Below are 19,875 nucleotides of genomic sequence, written 5' to 3'. Positions count from 1 at the left end.
TTAAAAATTTGAATTTTATATTGTATATATAATAATTTATTGACTAATATTAAATAGAATTCTAAAAATATTCTAAAGTATAAGGGATATATATAGTAAAATATAGAGAAAAATTCAAATCAGCCCCTGACAATTACTTCGAAAGACAATGAGGCACCTGACAAAAAAAATCCCAACCCGATTTCTGACAAAAAAAAAATCCAATCCGGCCCTTGATAATTACTTTGAAAGGACAACGAGGCTCCTGTACAAAAAAAAATCAATGTTATTTTTTTAGCACAGGAACTAATCAATCCCAAAAAAAATTATCAGAGACAGGATTTGATGTTTTTTTTGTTAGAGCCTCGTTGTCCTTTCGAGATAATTGATAGAGTATTTACTCTAAAATATATATGTCAAATCTTGCATTAAATACCAAACCAAATTATGGTAAAAAAGTAAAAAAATCCTGGGTGCCGCAATAGCTACGTGGACCTCAAAACCACAAATGAAAATCCAAAACGCGGATTTCAAAACCCAACTTTAACTTAAATTCACAGACCCCGCGAGATCCGAGCCTCAATTCTCCTTTGAACCGCCCAAATTAAAATCCACAAAAACTTTCAATAAAACAAAAAATTAATTTCCTTTTTTCCAATTCTCATTTTCTTTTAACTCGAATATAAATTATTTCCCTGTCTTTAATTTTCTTACACAACCAGAAAAAAAATAAAAAGAAACACACTTTACTCTCTCTCTCTCTCCCCCCTCTCTCCGTTTCGCTGTATCGGAACGGAAGAAAGAAAAGTAAAAGAGAGGGAAAAAAAAACATTGAGCGAAAAACCCTAACCTTTCTCTGTGTGTGTTCATTTCCGCATTTAGGGTTCCGATTTGGAATTGAGAGAGAAAGAGTGGTTTCTAGGTTTCGATGGAGTGAGTGAGACAGCGTTTGTGAGATCTGCGAAGAAGAGAACCCCCCTCGAAGGACCGTTAACAATGGCTTCTGCTGAGAGGCAGCTCGAAGAGCAGCTTCGTGAAGCTGGGAACAAGCTTCTAGATCCTCCTTCATCCGTCGACGAACTTCTACCTCTTCTCGATGTAAGCGCTTTCTTTTTCTTTTCTTTTTTTCCCTTCAGTTATTTTCATCAATTGTTGTTAACCCTAAACCGTTAAGAATGGTTTCCTTTTGCTTGTGATTCCATACCTGTACGGTATCGTGCTGTGTTGTTTGCTGAACCTCATTTTCAAAGGATTCGTGAATCAGTTTTTGAGTTGCAGATGTGTTACGTTTGCTGATTCTGTGTTTCTTCTGTTCTTCTTTTGAATTTGTAGAAATCTGATGTTGCTCCGTATTCTTAAATTTTGTAAAAAAAATTTCAATTGTTTGCAAGTCCTCAAATTTTGATGCAGGGGGATGATTTGGAAGTGAATTAGATTGCTAATTTATTGTCACTTGAATGAATTATTTGTGTGAATGAAATGAAGCCTTTTGTATTTGAGATTCCGAACACATTGTCTCGTAATATTATTTTAGTATTTACACGTGTGATGCTCTTTTGCCACTTCTCTCAGCCGTACTGACTACTGAGTATACAATGTGCTGGGATAGAGTGTGAGATACATTAATATCTACTGTTGTCTGCTTAAGGAAAAACAAAGCGTTTTAGTTGCCCGCATCTACTGGCTGAGCTGATATAAAAGATTGATGCAAGTGGCAAACATGGAATTGTATGCTGTCTTGTGTAGTTTTTATTGATTACAGAGTTATTGTTCGGGATAGTGGAAGATACTGCTGGGTGTGTTTGGATTTCTCTTTGATAAGTAGCATTTGCTGTAGATAAAATTATTCTGTATTAGATTTCATTTTGGGAGAAAATATCATCGTATAAAATCATATGATAGCATAATAATTTTTACTACAAAACATTAAATGTTTGCTGGTAATTGTTGGTAACAAGGAAAATTTACTCATCCAGTCACTTAGGTTAAACATATGATCATGATATCAAATTTTAATTTTGAATCCATATATCTTATATTTACAAGTTAAAGTCTTGGCCACAGTTTTAAATTTTGGTTCTGCTGTGACTACTGCAATGCTGATACGGTGGGTGCTGCAACAGTGTTGTGGCTGCCAGAACACAGTACTTGGCTATGAAAAAGCAGGTTTTATGGGTTTAATATAAAAGAGAAAGAAATTATGTGCAAAATTTTTATCATTAGTGGCTCTTATGTTACAGTAGGGTGTTCTTATTTATGAAAAAGCCTCATTATACTAGTGTTTGTTGATATGCTTAATATTGTGTTGGAGAAATTACATAAATTGGTAATGGTCCGATGGCAAAACTTGGCTGTCAATTTTGATTCTTCTTAATGTCCACAGAATGATGGTTTCCTGTTTGGGAAAGCCCAGACTTTGACCTGAGCAAAAGCTGCCTTCATATATTGAGTAGTATGTGTGTGGTCATTCTTTACCTACACTTACGTTGGTCATTTGATGTTGCTGTTCTTGGAGAAAATTAGGGGTTGAGGGAGTTTAAGTTGTTTAATTTAATTATTATATTCCAAATTCAATTTTCAGAATAACAATATGTGCCATAAATTTTGTAGTCAATCTCATATCCATCAAAAAACGAACTTCAATAAAGTCAGACATTAATCATTATTTATTTAAAATTATAATTTATTTCATAAAATTTATTTAATATATTATCTTTTTTGTTCATTGAAAATAACGAGTTCGTCCACAAATAAACTTATTCCTATTTCTGTATAATTTAATATAATTTAAAACGTATATCGACCAAAAAAAAGACATTAATCGTTTTCTCCCCTACAAGGCTACAACTCGTGAGGAAATAATAATAATAATAATAATAATAGAGTAAAATATTGTTTTTTTTAATCGTCTTACTTAAGTAATTCCTTAACGTTTCAAAATTGACTCAATGTCCGACAACTAGGGATTTGCTGATAGAAATGACGACGGGATAAAATTGAGACAATTTTGAAACGTTAAGGACTTAAATAGGGTCAAAAACGATATATAGAAATAAATTTAATTTTATCCTTTAATAATATCAATTTTTTATTGTACATAGCTATTCAACTATTTTTTAATCATATCAAAGTAAATTAGAATACTATGTATCATAAAAAATTGATATTATTAAAAGATAAAATTAAAATTTATTTCTATGAATCTTTTTTTTTTCCAACATTTTCGTCTTATTTAAGTTCATAATGTTTCAAAATCGTCTTAATTTTGTCTTGTCGTTAATTCTGTTAATAGATTCCTAACGGCAGGACAATATTAAGTCAATTTTGAAATTTTAGAGACTTAAATAGGACGATTTAAACATTAGGGACAATTTTAGAACTTATTCCAAACGTTAGAACAAAAACGATACTTTATGTTCTTAATTTTAAATTCTAAATTATAAATCTAAATTTTAAAATTAACTAATATTGACTAAATAAAAATTAGTTTTTATATGTCTAATAAAAGTTTTATTGTAGTAACTAATTTGGATAAGTTTAGTGGTTATTTTACTAATTTGTTTAGATAAATATCAATTGAATGGGTAATAAAATCGATTCAATTACACAAAAGCTGACTTTTCTTCACAAAACAATCGATTGTAAAAAAAAAAATTTAACTAATCAATCGATATAAAAAAAATCGATTATTTTTTAACAACGTAGAAGGAAAGGATTTTTGTTCACTAACCAATCAATTTTTTCATTGATTTTTTACTGCACATATTTGCCAATTCATAAACAATGATTGTCAGTTTGTCACTACAACAAATTGATATTGTCACTACAACAAATTGATAATCACAGTGAAAAAGATTCGTAAACGATTACAATTACAGAATTAGATAATGAAAAAATAAATTCAAGATAAATTATATTATGAAATTAGTAATTTTAAGATTGAAAAAAAATAAAACTAGAATTTTTAAATTAAAATAAAATTGATTTTAAAATTAATCTTTATAGAAAATTGATTCTAAAAAATATGTTTTCTTATTAAGATCATTAATGGTTTAGATGTTTTATGATCATGAAAATTGGAGCTTATTTTATGTCTGCACCAACAAACCTTTAAATAAAATTTTAATTTGTTACAGATTAATTTTTGGTGTACCGAATTAAAAAGTACGGTGAAAAATAAAAAAACATTTACCGGCTTACTGCAGTGGGTTTTTACTTCTTTCTACTTTAAGTCTTTTAACACGTGCCAAAACTCCCAAGCGTTGAGCAGTGCATTTATTTTATCTTACTTTAGACAGAAATAGTGCAGTCCTTTAATTCTATTCAGCCGACGGATTGATTAATGAAATAATTAAATTTTAAAATACAACCTTAAAACCCGACGCCCACTTTAATGGTGCTCAATTGTCAATTCAACTAAACTCTACGAAGCTTTGTTAGCCGCCCCCGCCTCAAAATTTTCATTCTCCCCTTTTCACACTTCAAAGCACCTTCACCCCGTTTTCCTCTCCCTCACGTCATAGGTTTCTTTTCTGCCCCTTACAAATTTTCTCTTCTTTCATTTTCTTTCTTGAATCTGCATTGTCTTCTTTAATTTTTCATAACGTTTAATCATTTAATTTTCATCTACTGCATGTGTTACTTATCCTGTTTTAGACAATATTCTTATAAAGTAGTAAGCTAGTTTATTTATTTTCAAATTTGGTTCTTCTTTTGTTTCATATATCCCCTTGTTTTTGTGATAATTTAGTATGCAAGTTGGACACCAATTGGAATAGTTATCTCTTGAATCCTTTTTAGTTTTTATTATTAGTGTAGTGATAGATTTTTTAACATGTTACAGGCCAGGCTTAGTCTAAAGTTGTCGTAGCTTGTTAAATGCAAGGTATAGTTTGGTCCGTTTTCATCCTGGAATGAGAAATAGCATTGCCATTGCGGTTCCTTTGAGATTGAGGCCAAACATTAGCAACACTCTACCACATCACATGTTCCGGCCAACCTGCTTTCACAGCCATGAAGGTAAGCACACCACAACTTTAACGCTTTCAATAGCTTAGGGCACTTCATTCGTCGCATGTTCTTGTTCCTCCCCTATCTCTCTGTAAGTTCTCTCTATCTGTTTCTATCTAAAACACTTTCTATTCATGTAATAATTCTTTGTTTGTGTTGTTCATAATGCCATTGCTTACGGCCTTTCTTCTTCCATGCTAGGACATACCATTAGTTGCGTGCCCTACCCCGCTCCTCAAACAAAGCCCATGGCGCTTCATTTCGAGGTTCAACTCCCCATTCTATTTGAGTTCTCTTACGCCTTCACATTGCTGAAGTTTTGTTGTCTTATTTATTTGAAAATCAACGACATTCATTTGGTTATTTTTTTCCTGAAGTTTTATTATGTTTGCTTTCTCAGATTCTTGGTCGGTTCAACCGTGCTCGTGCAGCTCAATTGACCCTCCCTCACTTTGTGTGTCAAACACCACTATTTATGCCAGTAGGTACTCAAGGTTAGAGTTTCCAATTTATCCTTTCTGATATGTATCAAATGAAGTCCATGGAGATGGTGGACACCATGACAAGGAGGAAGATTAACATTATGTGCCTATAAGAAACAAGGTGGGTTGTGCGAAGGCTAGGGAGTTGGATACTTCTGGTTTCAAACTTTGGTATACAGAAAAGGTGAATAATAGGAATGGGGTTGGAATAATTGTGGATAAGCAGTGGAAGAAGGACGTAGTGGATGTCAAGAGGGTGGGAGATCGGATCATCTCTATCAAACTTGTGGTGGATGAAGGTGCTTTCCATGTGATTAGCGCCTATGCACCGCAAGTGGGTTCGGACGAACAACACAAGATAAGGTTTTGGGAGAATCTAGAGAGTTTGGTTTAAGACATACGTTTGGGAGATAAGATTTTCTTAGGAGGAGATTTAAATGGCCATGTTGGGAGAGAAGTGACTGGATATGGGAGTATTCACAGAGGCCATGGTTTCGGGGTGATCAATGCCGATGGTAAAGCTATTCTGGACTTTTTCTCAACCGTTGATCTTCTCATCGCAAAGACATGTTTTAAAAAGAGAGAGGAACATCTTATAACCTTTAAGAGTGGCATGACAAGCTCTCAAATCGACTTCTTCTTGTTGAGGAGAGTTGACCGAAAATTTTGCATTAATTGTAAAATTATCCCAGGAGAAAGTTTGACAACACAACATAGGGTGCTCGTCATGGATTTTCGCGTTGAGCAAAAGTTGAGAAAAAGATATCATACGAAGAACCCAAGGACGAGGTGATGGCGGATGAAAGGTGAGGAACAAAGAAGCTTCCTAAGACGGGTAGGAGAAGAGGCAAAGTGGGATGGGAATGGAAGCGCGGAAGAGATGTGGAGGGAGATGGCAGAAGTTATTAGAAGAACAGCAAAAGAAAGCTTTGGTGAATCTAAAGGAATATGGTCAAGAGACAAGGAGTCCTGGTGGTGGAATGCGAGTATACAAGAAAAGATAAAGATAAAAAGGGAGTGCTTTAAACAGTGGTCTTTATGCCGCAACGTAGATAATTGGGAAAAATATAAGGCGGCTAAGAAAGAGACAAAAGTGGCTGTAAGTGAAGCAAGAACAAGAGCATATGAGGGTCTCTACTAGTCTTTGGACACGAAAGAAGGAGAAAAATGTATATATAGAATCGCAAAGAGTCGTGAAAGAAGAACAAGAGATTTGGATCAGGTTAAGTGCATAAAGGACAAGGATGGAGATGTGTTGGCTCAAGAGGAGAAGATTAATGAAAGGTGTGGAAGAGCTACTTCTACGAGTTATTCAATGAGGGACATAAGACTCTTCCGAGCTTTGGTCGGTTATGCACAAGGGAAGAAGATCAAAATTTTGACTACTGTCAAAGGATTCGAGACTTCGAGGTGAAAGAGGCTCTAAAGCAGATGAAAATGACAGGGCTGTAGGACCTGATAATATCCCGATTGAAGTTTGGAAGGGTCTTGGAGAAAAAGACATCAACTGGTTAACCAAGCTTTTTAATGAGATTTTAAGGTCAAAGAAGATGTCTGATAAGTAGAGAAAGAGCACCTTGGTACCTATCTACAAGAATAAGGGGGATATACAAAGTTTCGGAAACTATAGAGAGATCAAGCTTATGAGTCATACCATAAAGTTACGGAAAAGGGTGATAGAACGGAAGTTGAGAAAAGAGACACAAGTAACAGAGAATCAATTTGGATTTATGCCAGGCAAGTCTATCACTGAAGCGATATACCTATTAAGAAGGATGATGGAGAGGTATCGTAGTAATAAAAGGGATCTACATATGGTGTTTATTGATTTGGAAAAAGCGTATGATAGAGTACCAAGGAAGCTCTTATGGAAGGTTTTAGAAAAGAGGAGAGTAATGATCGCATATGTTCGTGCAATTAAAGACATATATGATGGGGCCACAACTAGTGTGAAGACTCATGGTGGTGTGACAGAGGAATTTTCTATTGGTATAGGATTACACCAGGGATCATCCTTATATCCATACGTTTTCACATTAGTCTTGGAAGTACTCACAGAGAACATCCAAGAGCCTATGCTAGGGTGCATGCTTTTTGCCGATGATATCGTCCTTATGGGAGAGTCAAGGGAAGACCTAAATAAAAAGTTGGAGTTATAGAGAGAAGCTCTAGAAGTGTATGGTTTGCGCATAAGCCATAGCAAGACGGAATATATGGAATGTAAGTTCAGTCTGAGAAGGAAAAACACTAATATAGAGGTGAAGATTGGAGAAAACATCCTACGAAAAATTAATTAATAAATAAAATTAAATATAAATTATTTAATAATTATTAAAAAACTAAAAAATATATTTTCTTATTAAGATCATTCATGGTTTAGATGTTTTATGATCATGAAAATCGGAGCCTATTTTATGTCCGCACCAACAAACTTTTAAATAAAATTTTAATTTGTTAGAGATTAATTTCTGGTGTACGGAATTAAAAAGTACGGTGAAAAATAAAAAAAACATTTACCGGCTTACCGCTGTGGGTTTTTACTTCTTTCTACTTTAAGTCTTTTAACACGTGCCCAAACTCTCGAGCGTTGAGCAGTGCATTTATTTTATCTTACTTTAGACAGAAATAGTGCGGTCCTTTAATTCTATTCGGCCGACGGATTGATTAATGAAATAATTAAATTTTAAAATTCAACCTTAAAACTTTAAACCCACTTTAATGGTGCTCAATTGTCAATTCAATTCAACTCTACGAAGCTTTGTTAGCCGCCCCCGCCTCAAAATTTTCATTCTCCCCACTTCACACTTCAAAGCACCCTCACCCCGTTCTCTTCGCCCTCACGTCACAGGTTTTTCTTCTGCCCCTTACAATTTTTCTCTTCTTTCATTTTCTTTCTTGAATCTGCATTGACTTCTTTAATTTTTCATAACGGTCCATGTTTCATTATTTAGTCCCAGTTAATTGAACGTGTTAGCTATAGTAAGCTAATTTTATTTTTTAAATACTGATTCTTATTGAGTTCTATATTTTTGGTATCAGTTTCATTCATGCTCTTGTTAGCATTTTGAGTCGCATCTATTTTTTGTTGTTCCATGTGCATTGATTTATGCAATTTTTTTTACAATGATTAACGTTTAATCGTTTAATTTTCATCTACTGCATATGTTACTTACTTATCCTGTTTTAGACAATATTCTTATAAAGTAGTAAGCTAGTTTATTTATTTTCAAATTTGGTTCTTCTTTTGTTTCATATATTCCTTTCTTTTTATGATAATTTAGTATGCAAGTTGGACACCAATTGGGATAGTTATCTCTTGAATCCTTTTTAGTTTCTATTATTAGTGTAGTGATAGATTTTTTAACATGTTACAGGCCAGACTTAGTCTAAAGTTGTCGTAGTTTGTTTAATGCAAGGTATAGTTTGGTCCGTTTTCATCCGGAAATGAGAAATAGCATTGCCATTGCGGTTCCTCTCGGATTGAGGCCAAACATTAGCAACACTCTACCACATTACAAGTTCCAGCCAACCTGCTTTCACAGCCATGAAGGTACGCACACCACAACTTTAACGCTTTCAATAGCCTAGGGCACTTCATTCGTCGCATGTTCTTGTTCCTCCCCTCTCTCTCTGTGTAAGTTCTCTCTATCTGTTTCTATCTAAAACACTTTCTATTCATGTAACAATTCTTTGTTTGTGTTGTTCATAATGCCATTGCTTACGACCCTTCTTCTTCCATGCTAGGACATACCATTAGTTGCGTGCCCTACCCCGCTCCTCAAACAAAGCCTAAGGCGCTTTATTTCGAGGTTCAACTCCCCATTCTATTTGAGTTCTCTTACGCCTTCACATTGCTGAAGTTTTGTTGTCTTATTTATGTGAAAATCAACGACATTCATTTGTTGCTATTGTTGTTGTTTTACCTTTGGATGACTGAGGCCGAAAGAATGATATGGGTATGCATACAAGAGAATAAGTGATAACTCTAGATGATGGCTGAGAAGCACTGTGTGCACTTGTTGAACCATTCTTTGGTTATTTTTTTCCTGAAGTTTTATTATTATGTTTGCTTTCTCAGATTCTTGGCCGGTTCAACCGTGCTCGTGCAGCTCAATTGACCCTCCCTCACTTTGTGTGTCAAACACCACTATTTATGCCAGTGGGTACTCAAGGTTAGAGTTTCCAATTTATCCTTTCTGATATGCAGCAAATGAAGTCCATGGAGGTGGTGGACACCATGACAAGGAGGAAGATTAACATTATGTGCCTACAAGAAACAAAGTAGGTTGGTGCGAAGGCTAGGGAGTTAGATACTTCTGGTTTCAAACTTTGGTATACAGAAAAGGTGAATAATAGGAATGGGGTTGGAATAATTGTGGATAAGCAGTGGAAGAAGGACGTAGTGGATGTCAAGAGGGTGGGAGATCGGATCATCTCTATCAAACTTGTGGTAGAGGGAGGTGTTTTCCACGTGATTAGCGTCTATACACCGCAAGTGGGTTCGGACGAACAACACGAGATAAGGTTTTGCGAGAATCTAGAGAGTTTGGTTCAAGACATAGCTTTGGGAGATAAGATTTTCTTAGGAGGAGATTTAAATGGCCATGTTGGGAGAGAAGTGACTGGATATGGGAGTATTCACAGAGGCCATGGTTTCGGGGTGATCAATGCCGAGGGTAAAGCTATTCTGGACTTTTCCTCAACCTTTGATATTCTCATCGCAAAGACGTATTTTAAAAAGAGAGACGAACATCTTATAACCTATAAGAGTGGCATGACAAGCTCTCAAATTGACTTCTTCTTGTTGAGGAGAGTCGACCGAAAATTTTGCATTAATTGTAAAATTATCCCGGGAGAAAGTTTGACAACACAACATAGGGTGCTCGTCATGGATTTTCGCGTTGAGCAAAAGTTGAGAAAAAGATATCATACGAAGAACCCAAGGACGAGGTGGTGGCGGATGAAAGGTGAGGAACAAAGAAGCTTCCTAAGACGGGTAGGAGAAGAGGCAAAGTGGGATGGGAATGAAAGCGCGGAAGAGATGTGGAGGAAGATGCCAGAAGTTATTAGAAGAACAACAAAATAAAGCTCTAGTGAATCTAAAGGAATAGGGTCAAGAGACAAGGAGTCCTGGTGGTGGAATGCGAGTGTACAAGAAAAGATAAAGATAAAAAGGGAGTGCTTTAAACAGTGGTCTTTATGCCGCAACGCAGATAACTGGGAAAAATATAAGGCGGCTAAGAAAGAGACAAAAGTGGCTATAAGTGAAGCAAGATCAAGAGCATATGAGGGTCTCTACTAGTCTTTGGACACGAAATAAGGAGAAAAAGGTATATATAGAATCGCAAAGAGTCGTGAAAGAAGAACAAGAGATTTGGATTAGGTTAAGTGCATAAAGGACAAGGATGGAGAGGTGTCGGCTCAAGAGGAGAAGATTAATGAAAGGTGTGGAAGAGCTACTTCTACGAGTTATTCAATGAGGGACAGAAGACTCTTCCGAGCCTTGGTCGGTTATGCACAAGGGAAGAAGATCAAAATTTTGACTACTGTCAAAGGATTTGAGACATCGAGGTGAAAGTGGCTCTAAAGCAGATGAAAATGGCAGGGCAGTAGGACCTGATAATATCCCGATTGAAGTTTGGAAGGGTCTTGGAGAAAATGGCATCAACTGGTTAACCAAGCTTTTTAATGAGATTTTAAGGTCAAAGAAGATGCCTGATGAGTAGAGAAAGAGCACCTTGGTACCTATCTACAAGAATAAGGGGGATATACAAAGTTGCAAAAACTATAGAGAGATCAAGCTTATGAGTCATACCATAAAGTTACGGGAAAGGGTGATAGAATGGAAGTTGAGAAAAGAGACACAAGTAACAGAGAATCAATTTGGATTTATGCCAGGCAGGTCTATCACTGAAGCGATATACCTATTAAGAAGGATAATGGAGAGGTATCGTAGTAATAAAAGGGATCTACATATGGTGTTTATTGATTTGGAAAAAGCGTATGATAGAGTACCAAGGGAGGTCTTATGGAAGGTTTTAGAAAAGAGGAGAGTAAGGATCGCATATATTCGTGCAATTAAAGACATGTATGATGGGGCCAAAACTAGTGTGAAGACTCAAGGTGGTGTGACAGAGGAATTTTCTATTAGTATAGGATTACACCAGGGATCATCCTTATATCCATACGTTTTCACATTAGTCTTGGAAGTACTCACAGAGCACATCCAAGAGCCTGTGCCATGGTGCATGCTTTTTGCCGATGATATCGTCCTTATGGGAGAGTCAAGGGAAGACCTAAATAAAAAGTTGGAGTTATGGAGAGAAGCTCTAGAAGTGTATGGTCTGCGCATAAGCCGTAGCAAGACGGAATATATGGAATGTAAGTTCAGTCTGAGAAGGAAAAACACTAATATAGAGGTGAAGATTGGAGAAAACATCCTACGAAAAATTAATTAATAATTATTAAAAAACTAAAAAATATGTTTTCTTATTAAGATCATTAATGGTTTAGATGTTTTATGATCATGAAAATCGGAGCCTATTTATGTTCGCACCAACAAACCTTTAAATAAAATTTTAATTTGTTAGAGATTAATTTCTGGTGTACGGAATTAAAAAGTACAGTGAAAAATAAAAAAACGTTTTCCGGGTTTATCGCTGTGGGTTTTTACTTCTTTCTACTTTAAGTCTTTTAACACGTGCCCAAACTCCCGAGCGTTGAGCAGTGCATTTATTTTATCTTACTTTAGACAGAAATAGTGCGGTCCTTTAATTCTATTCGGCCGACGGATTGATTAATGAAATAATTAAATTTTAAAATTCAACCTTAAAACCCTAAACCCACTTTAATGGTGCTCAATTGTCAATTCAATTCAACTCTACGAAGCTTTGTTAGCCGCCCCCGCCTCAAAATTTTCATTCTCCCCACTTCACACTTCAAAGCACCCTCACCCCGTTCTCCTCGCCCTCACGTCACAGGTTTTTCTTCTGCCCCTTACAATATTTCTCTTCTTTCATTTTCTTTCTTGAATCTGCATTGACTTCTTTAATTTTTCATAACGGTCCATGTTTGATTATTTAGTCCCAGTTAATTGAACGTGTTAGCTATAGTAAGCTAATTTTATTTTTTAAACACTGATTCTTATTGAGTTCTATATTTTAGGTATCAGTTTCATTCATGCTCTTGTTAGCATTTTGAGTCGCATCTATTTTTTGTTGTTCCATGTGCATTGATTTCTGCAATTTTTGTTTACAATGATTAACGTTTAATCGTTTAATTTTCATGTACTGCATGTGTTACTTACTTATCCTGTTTTAGACAATATTCTTATAAAGTAGTAAGCTAGTTTATTTATTTTCAAATTTGGTTCTTCTTTTGTTTCATATATCCCCTTCTTTTTGTGATAATTTAGTATGCAAGTTGGACACCAATTGGGATAGTTATCTCTTGAATCCTTTTTAGTTTCTATTATTAGTGTAGTGATAGATTTTTTAACATGTTATAGGCCAGGCTTAGTCTAAAGTTGTCGTAGCTTGTTTAATGCAAGGTGTAGTTTGGTCCGTTTTCATACTGGAATGAGAAATAGCATTGCCATTGCGGATCCTCTGAGATTGAGACCAAACATTAGCAACACTCTACCACATCACAAGTTCCGGCCAACCTGCTTTCACAGCCATGAAGGTACGCACACCACAGCTTTAACGTTTTCAATAGCCTAGGGCACTTCATTCGTCGCATGTTCTTGTTCCTCCCCTCTCTCTCTTTAAGTTCTCTCTATATGGTTCTATCTAAAACACTTTCTATTCATGTAATAATTCTTTGTTTGTGTTGTTCATAATGCCATTGCTTACGGCCTGATGCGTTTGCATCTTTGCTATATTAGCTAGTTAGTTTAAGTAGTTTTAGCTTAGTTTCATTCATTTTCTTTTGCAATAAACAAGCAATTTTATTGAGTTTCATCTCCATGCATTCATGAACCAAGAACTAGGTGAAATTTGGCATAATCCATGCAAATGATTCAAGGAGTTTATAAACAAGTTGATGTGAATGATTCCCTTGAAATTTATTGCATAAGATGGCAAGACTTTGAGGAAGATTCTTTGGTTTATGTTAGGTAATGAAGCAAGAAGGAAATGGAGCAAGAATTGGAGCAAGAAGGCTTGAAGACACATCAATCTTGGCAAGGAAACAGCGGAAGGCTAGCGTGTTCCTTGACAACGCTGGCAACAACGCCAGAATCTTGGAGCAGAGCAAGGAAGAGCTCGAGAAGCGTTGCCCAGCAGAGGATGAACTGGCATGTTCATCAATAACGCAAGCAACAACGCTGGCCACTGTAAGGTAGCCATGGAAAGTGATCTTGGGCGTTGCCAACGTTGAAGAGAGTTGGCGTGTTCCTTGGCAACGCAAGGCCAAGAAATTGAGCCAAGGAAGAGCTCGAAGGCGTTGTTGCCTTGAAGTTGACTTGGCGTGTTCATCAACAATGCCAGCAACAACGCCAATGTAAAGAACTTGAGTCAGGGGAGGACAGAGCACGTTGCTAGTGGCGTGTTTGCCAACAACTTCACCAAAAACGCCCAACCAAGACAGCCTGACCTCACCTTCTTCAAGGATGCATAACTTGAGTTACAGAGATCCAATTTGAGTGCTTTCAGTTGCGTTGGAAAGATGACATCCAGAGCTTTCCAACGATATATAATAGTTTATAGTGAAGCATGAAATGGAAGTTCAAACCAAAGTCATCTTTAGGCTCCAAAAACAAGAAAATGAAGTTGAGAGTTAAGGAGGAATGAATGAGCCAAAGAGGATGCTCGAGCACGTTGCCAAGGAAATAATGAACTGGCGTGTTCCTTGGCAACTCCAGCAACAACGCCCATGCAAAATTGAGCTAAGGGAGTCTTTGGCGTTGGAGCTGGCGTGTTTGGCAACAACTCCACCAACAACTCCAGAAAATTTGGCAGCTTGACCCTGCCCTCTTCAATGGAGCATAACTTAAGCTACAAAGATCCAAATGAGGTGATTATAGTTGAATTGGAAAGTAGACATCAAGAGCTTTCCAAGCATATATAGCACTACATAGTGGACACTAAATTTGAGGGAGAAACTTGGCCCGAAAGTGCATAGATGAACATGGTATCAACCTGTAGTAAGGTCAGCTGACCTCTTCATCTTCCATGGAGTATATCTTGAGCTCTAGAGCTTTAAATGATGAAATATCAATGGCATTGGAAAGTAGACATTCAGAGCTTTCCAACGATATATCATAGTATGGGTTTGGCATTCATTTGAAGCTTCAAAAGCCGACTTCCTTTAGAGCTTCAGAATCTGAGCACGTTGGCACTGGCGTGTTCACCAAAAACGCCTGCGATTTTGGCAGGCTGACCTTGCCATCTTCAATGGAGCATAACTTGAGCTATAGAGATCCAATTGAGGTGCTTTCAGTTGCGTTGGAAAGCTGACATTCAGAGCTTTCCAACCATATATAATAGTCTATATTAAAGCAGAAGATTGAAACTCAAACCATAGGAAACTTTAAGCATCAAAAGTTGAGTCCAAGAAAAAGAGAGTCACGTTTTTGGCAACAACTTGGGCAACAACTTGGGCCAGCAACGCCCAATCCTAAGCTCCCAGCCCAGCATGTTGCCAACGTGCATTTGTACTGGCGTGTTTGCTAGTAACGCCCCTCTTTGGGCCAGAATTGATGCCAACTTGCTCTGCTTTCCTCTGCTCTCTTCAAAGGCCAACAATTCCTCTAAAGAGCCAGCCAAATCAACAAGGACAAAGCCCAAAAATTGCTAACCCAATTGATGAATCTCTCGAAGCTTTGAAGACTAGTATAAATAGAGAAGGAATTTGTACTTTTGGGGGACTTTTAACTTTTTCTACTTTTAGACATTTTTACTATTACATCAGTATTTTCATTTTTACTGTCTCTTACCCGTCTTGTATTTTGTTTTTCCTGCAACTTTGAATTTCAGTTTTTAGGAATTCTTCTTCTTCTTCATTCTTCTACACACTTAGTTTAATTTTCATCTTTACATTGATTGTTGAATTTAGAGCTATGATTCACTAAATCCCACCTTCATTAGGGGGAGGAGCTCTGTTTATTTGAATGGGTTGATAATTCTTCTTTTTCTTCTCAATTCAAGTGGTTCATCTAAGAGGAAACTCTTGTTCTTCAAAGATTCAACTACATTCGAGAGAAGGGTTGAATCTACATGAATTATATGGTGAACTTGAGAAAGAAGCCATGTAACTCAGTTTAGAGTTCATCCTCTCATGATTTCTTTGATCAATACACTTTGGGTTGGTATGTGAGATGTAACCTCCCTTAGTTGAGATCCTGGAAGTTGTGTGGCCTTGGATTAGAAATTGAACTTCACCTCTTCTCATGACCAATTAGATCACGAGAGTGGCAATTGATTGTGCTGAAGAGAAATTGAATTGCCAAGAGATTGGGATTCAATTATTCACAATCCGCCATGGATCTATACCCATGATTGAGAAGAATATTAAACTTGTGGTGGAGGGAGGTGCTTTCCATGTGATTAGCACCTATGCACCGCAAGTGGGTTCGGATGAACAGCACAAGATAAGGTTTTGGGAGAATCTAGAGAGTTTGGTTCAAGACATAACTTTGGGAGATAAGATTTTCTTAGGAGGAGATTTAAATGGCCATGTTGGGAGAGAAGTGACTGGATATGGGAGTATTCACAGAGGCCGTGGTTTCGGGGTGATCAATGCCGAGGGTAAAGCTATTCTGGACTTTTCCTCAACCTTTGATCTTCTCATCGCAAAGACATGTTTTAAAAAGAGAGACGAACATCTTATAACCTATAAGAGTGGCATGACAAGCTCTCAAATCGACTTCTTCTTGTTGAGGAGAGTCGACCGGAAATTTTGCATTAATTGTAAACTTATCCCGGGAGAAAGTTTGACAACACAACATAGGGTGCTCATCATGGATTTTTGCATTTAGCAAAAGTTGAGAATAAGATATCATACGAAGAACCTAAGGATGAGGTGGTGGCGGATGAAAGGTGAGGAACAAAGAAGCTTCCTAAGACGGGTAGGAGAAGAGGCAAAGTGGGATGGGAATGGAAGCGCGGAAGAGATGTGGAGGGAGATGGCAGAAGTTATTAGAAGAACAGCAAAAGAAAGCTTTGGTGAATCTAAAGGAATAGGGTCAAGAGACAAGGAGTCCTGGTGGTGGAATGCGAGTGTACAAGAAAAGATAAAGATAAAAAGGGAGTGCTTTATAGAGTGGTCTTTATGCCGCAACGTAGATAACTGGAAAAAATATAAGGCGGCTAAGAAAGAGACAAAAGTGACTGTAAGCGAAGCAAGAACAAGAGCATATGAGGGTCTCTACTAGTCTTTGGACACGAAAGAAGGAGAAAAAGGTATATATAAAATCGCAAAGAGTCGTGAAAGAAGAACAAAAGATTTGGATCAGGTTAAGCGCATAAAGGACAAGGATGGAGAGGTGTTGGCTCAAGAGGAGAAGATTAATGAAAGGTGTGGAAGAGCTACTTCTACAAGTTATTCAATGAGGGACAGAAGACTCTTCCGAGCCTTGGTCGGTTATGCACAAGGGAGCAAGATCAAAATTTTGACTACTGTCAAAGGATTCGAGACTTCGAGGTGAAAGAGGCTCTAAAGCAGATGAAAATGGTAGGGCAGTAGGACTTGATAATATCCCGATTGAAGTTTGGAAGGGTCTTGGAGAAAAATGCATCAACTGGTTAACCAAGCTTTTTAATGAGATTTTAAGGTCAAAGAAGATGCCTGATGAGTAGAGAAAGAGCACATTGGTACCAATCTACAAGAATAAGGGGGATATACAAAGTTGCAGAACCTATAGAGAGATCAAGCTTTTGAGTCATACCATAAAGTTACGGAAAAGGGTGATAGAACGGAAGTTGAGAAAAGAGACACAAGTAACAGAGAGTCAATTTGGATTTATGCTAGGCAGGTCTATCACTGAAGCGATATACCTATTAAGAAGGATGATGGAGAGGTATCGTAGTAATAAAAGGGATCTACATATGGTGTTTATTGATTTGGAAAAAGCTTATGATAGAGTACCAAGGGAGGTATTACGGAAGGTTTTAGAAAAGAGGAGAGTAAGGATCACATATATTCGTGCAATTAAAGACATGTATGATGGGGTCACAACTAGTGTGAAGACCCAAGGTGGTGTGACAGAGGAATTTTCTATTGGTGTAGGATTACACCAGGGATCATCCTTATATCCATACGTTTTCACATTAGTCTTGGAAGTACTCACAGAGCACATCCAAGAGCCTGTGCCATGGTGCATGCTTTTTGCCGATGATATCGTCTTTATGGGAGAGTCAAGGGAAGACCTAAATAAAAAGTTGGAGTTATGGAGAGAAGCTTTAGAAGTGTATTGTCTGCACATAAGTCTTAGCAAGACGGAATATATGGAATGTAAGTTCAGTCTAAGAAGAAAAACACTAATATAGAGGTGAAGATTGGAGAAAACATCCTACGAAAAATTAATTAATAAATAAAATTAAATATAAATTATTTAATAATTATTAAAAAACTAAAAAATATATTTTCTTATTAAGATCATTCATGGTTTAGATGTTTTATGATCATGAAAATCGGAGCCTATTTTATGTCCGCACCAACAAACTTTTCAATAAAATTTTAATTTGTTAGAGATTAATTTTTGGTGTACCGAATTAAAAAGTACGGTGAAAAATAAAAACAACATTTACCGGCTTACCGCTGTGGGTTTTTACTTCTTTCTACTTTAAGTCTTTTAACACGTGCCCAAACTCCCGAGCGTTGAGCAGTGCATTTATTTTATCTTACTTTAGACAGAAATAGTGCGGTCCTTTAATTCTATTTGGCCGACGGATTGATTAATGAAATAATTAAATTTTAAAATTCAACCTTAAAACCCTAAACCCACTTTAATGGTTCTCAATTGTCAATTCAACTCAACTCTACGAAGCTTTGTTAGCCGCCCCCGCCTCAAAATTTTCATTCTCCCCTCTTCACACTTCAAAGCACCCTCACCCCGTTCTCCTCTCCCTCACGTCACAGGTTTCTCTTCTGCCCCTTACAATTTTTCTCTTCTTTCATTTTCTTTCTTGAATCTGCATTGACTTCTTTAATTTTTCATAACGGTCCATGTTTTATTATTTAGTCCCAGTTAATTGAACGTGTTAGCTATAGTAAGCTAATTTTATTTTTTAAATACTGATTCTTATTGAGTTCTCTATTTTAGGTATCAGTTTCATTCATGCTCTTGTTAGCATTTTGAGTCGCATCTATTTTTTGTTGTTCCATGTGCAGAACACTCTACCACATCACAAGTTCCGGCCAACCTGCTTTCACAGCCATGAAGGTACGCACACCACAGCTTTAACGCTTTCAATAGCCTAGGGCACTTTTATTCGTCACATGTTCTTGTTCCTCCCCTCTCTCTCTGTAAGTTCTCTCTATCTGTTTCTATCTAAAACACTTTCTATTCATGTAATAATTCTTTGTTTGTGTTATTCATAATGCCATTGCTTACGGCCCTTCTTCTTCCATGCTAGGACATACCATTAGTTGCGTGCCCTACCCCGCTCCTCAAACAAAGCCCATGGCACTTCATTTCGAGGTTCAACTCCCCATTCTATTTGAGTTCTCTTATGCCTTCACATTGCTGAAGTTTTGTTGTCTTATTTATGTGAAAATCAACGACATTCATTTGTTGCTATTGTTGTTGTTTTACCTTTGGATGACTGAGGCCGAAAGAATGATATGGGTATGCATACAAGAGAATAAGTGATAACTCTAGATGATGGCTGAGAAGCACTGTGTGCACTTGTTGAACCATTCTTTGGTTATTTTTTTCCTGAAGTTTTATTATTATGTTTGCTTTCTCAGATTCTTGGCCGGTTCAACCGTGCTCGTGCAACTCAATTGACCCTCCCTCACTTTGTGTGTCAAACACCACTATTTATGCCAGTGGGTACTCAAGGTTAGAGTTTCCAATTTATCCTTTCTGATATGCAGTAGTTGAAGTCCGTGGAGGTGGTGGACACCATGACAAGGAGGAAGATTAACATTATGTGCCTACAAGAAACAAAATGGGTTGGTGCGAAGGCTAGGGAGTTGGATAGTTCTGGTTTCAAACTTTGGTATACAAGAAAGGTGAATAATAGGAATGGGGTTGGAATAATTATGGATAAGCAGTGGAAGAAGGACGTAGCAGATGTCAAGAGGGTGGGAGATAGGATCATCTCTATTAAACTTGTGGTGGAGGGAGGTGCTTTCCATGTGATTAGCGCCTATGCAACGCAAGTGGGTTCGGACGAACAACATAAGATAAGGTTTTGGGAGAATCTAGAGAGTTTGGTCCAAGAAATACCTTTGGGAG

General features: G+C 36.9%; 1 pseudogene; it reads left to right on the top strand.

Moving 5' to 3' along the window:
* LOC107611470 overlaps positions 543–19,875 on the top strand; it is a 38,437-nt pseudogene continuing 19,104 nt past the window's right edge.

This window comes from Arachis ipaensis, chromosome B08, assembly GCF_000816755.2.
Source record: "Arachis ipaensis cultivar K30076 chromosome B08, Araip1.1, whole genome shotgun sequence".
NCBI classification, from domain to species: Eukaryota; Viridiplantae; Streptophyta; class Magnoliopsida; order Fabales; family Fabaceae; genus Arachis; species Arachis ipaensis.
The sequence above is the reverse complement of the archived record's forward strand: the minus strand, read 5'-3'. Positions and strand labels throughout refer to the sequence as shown.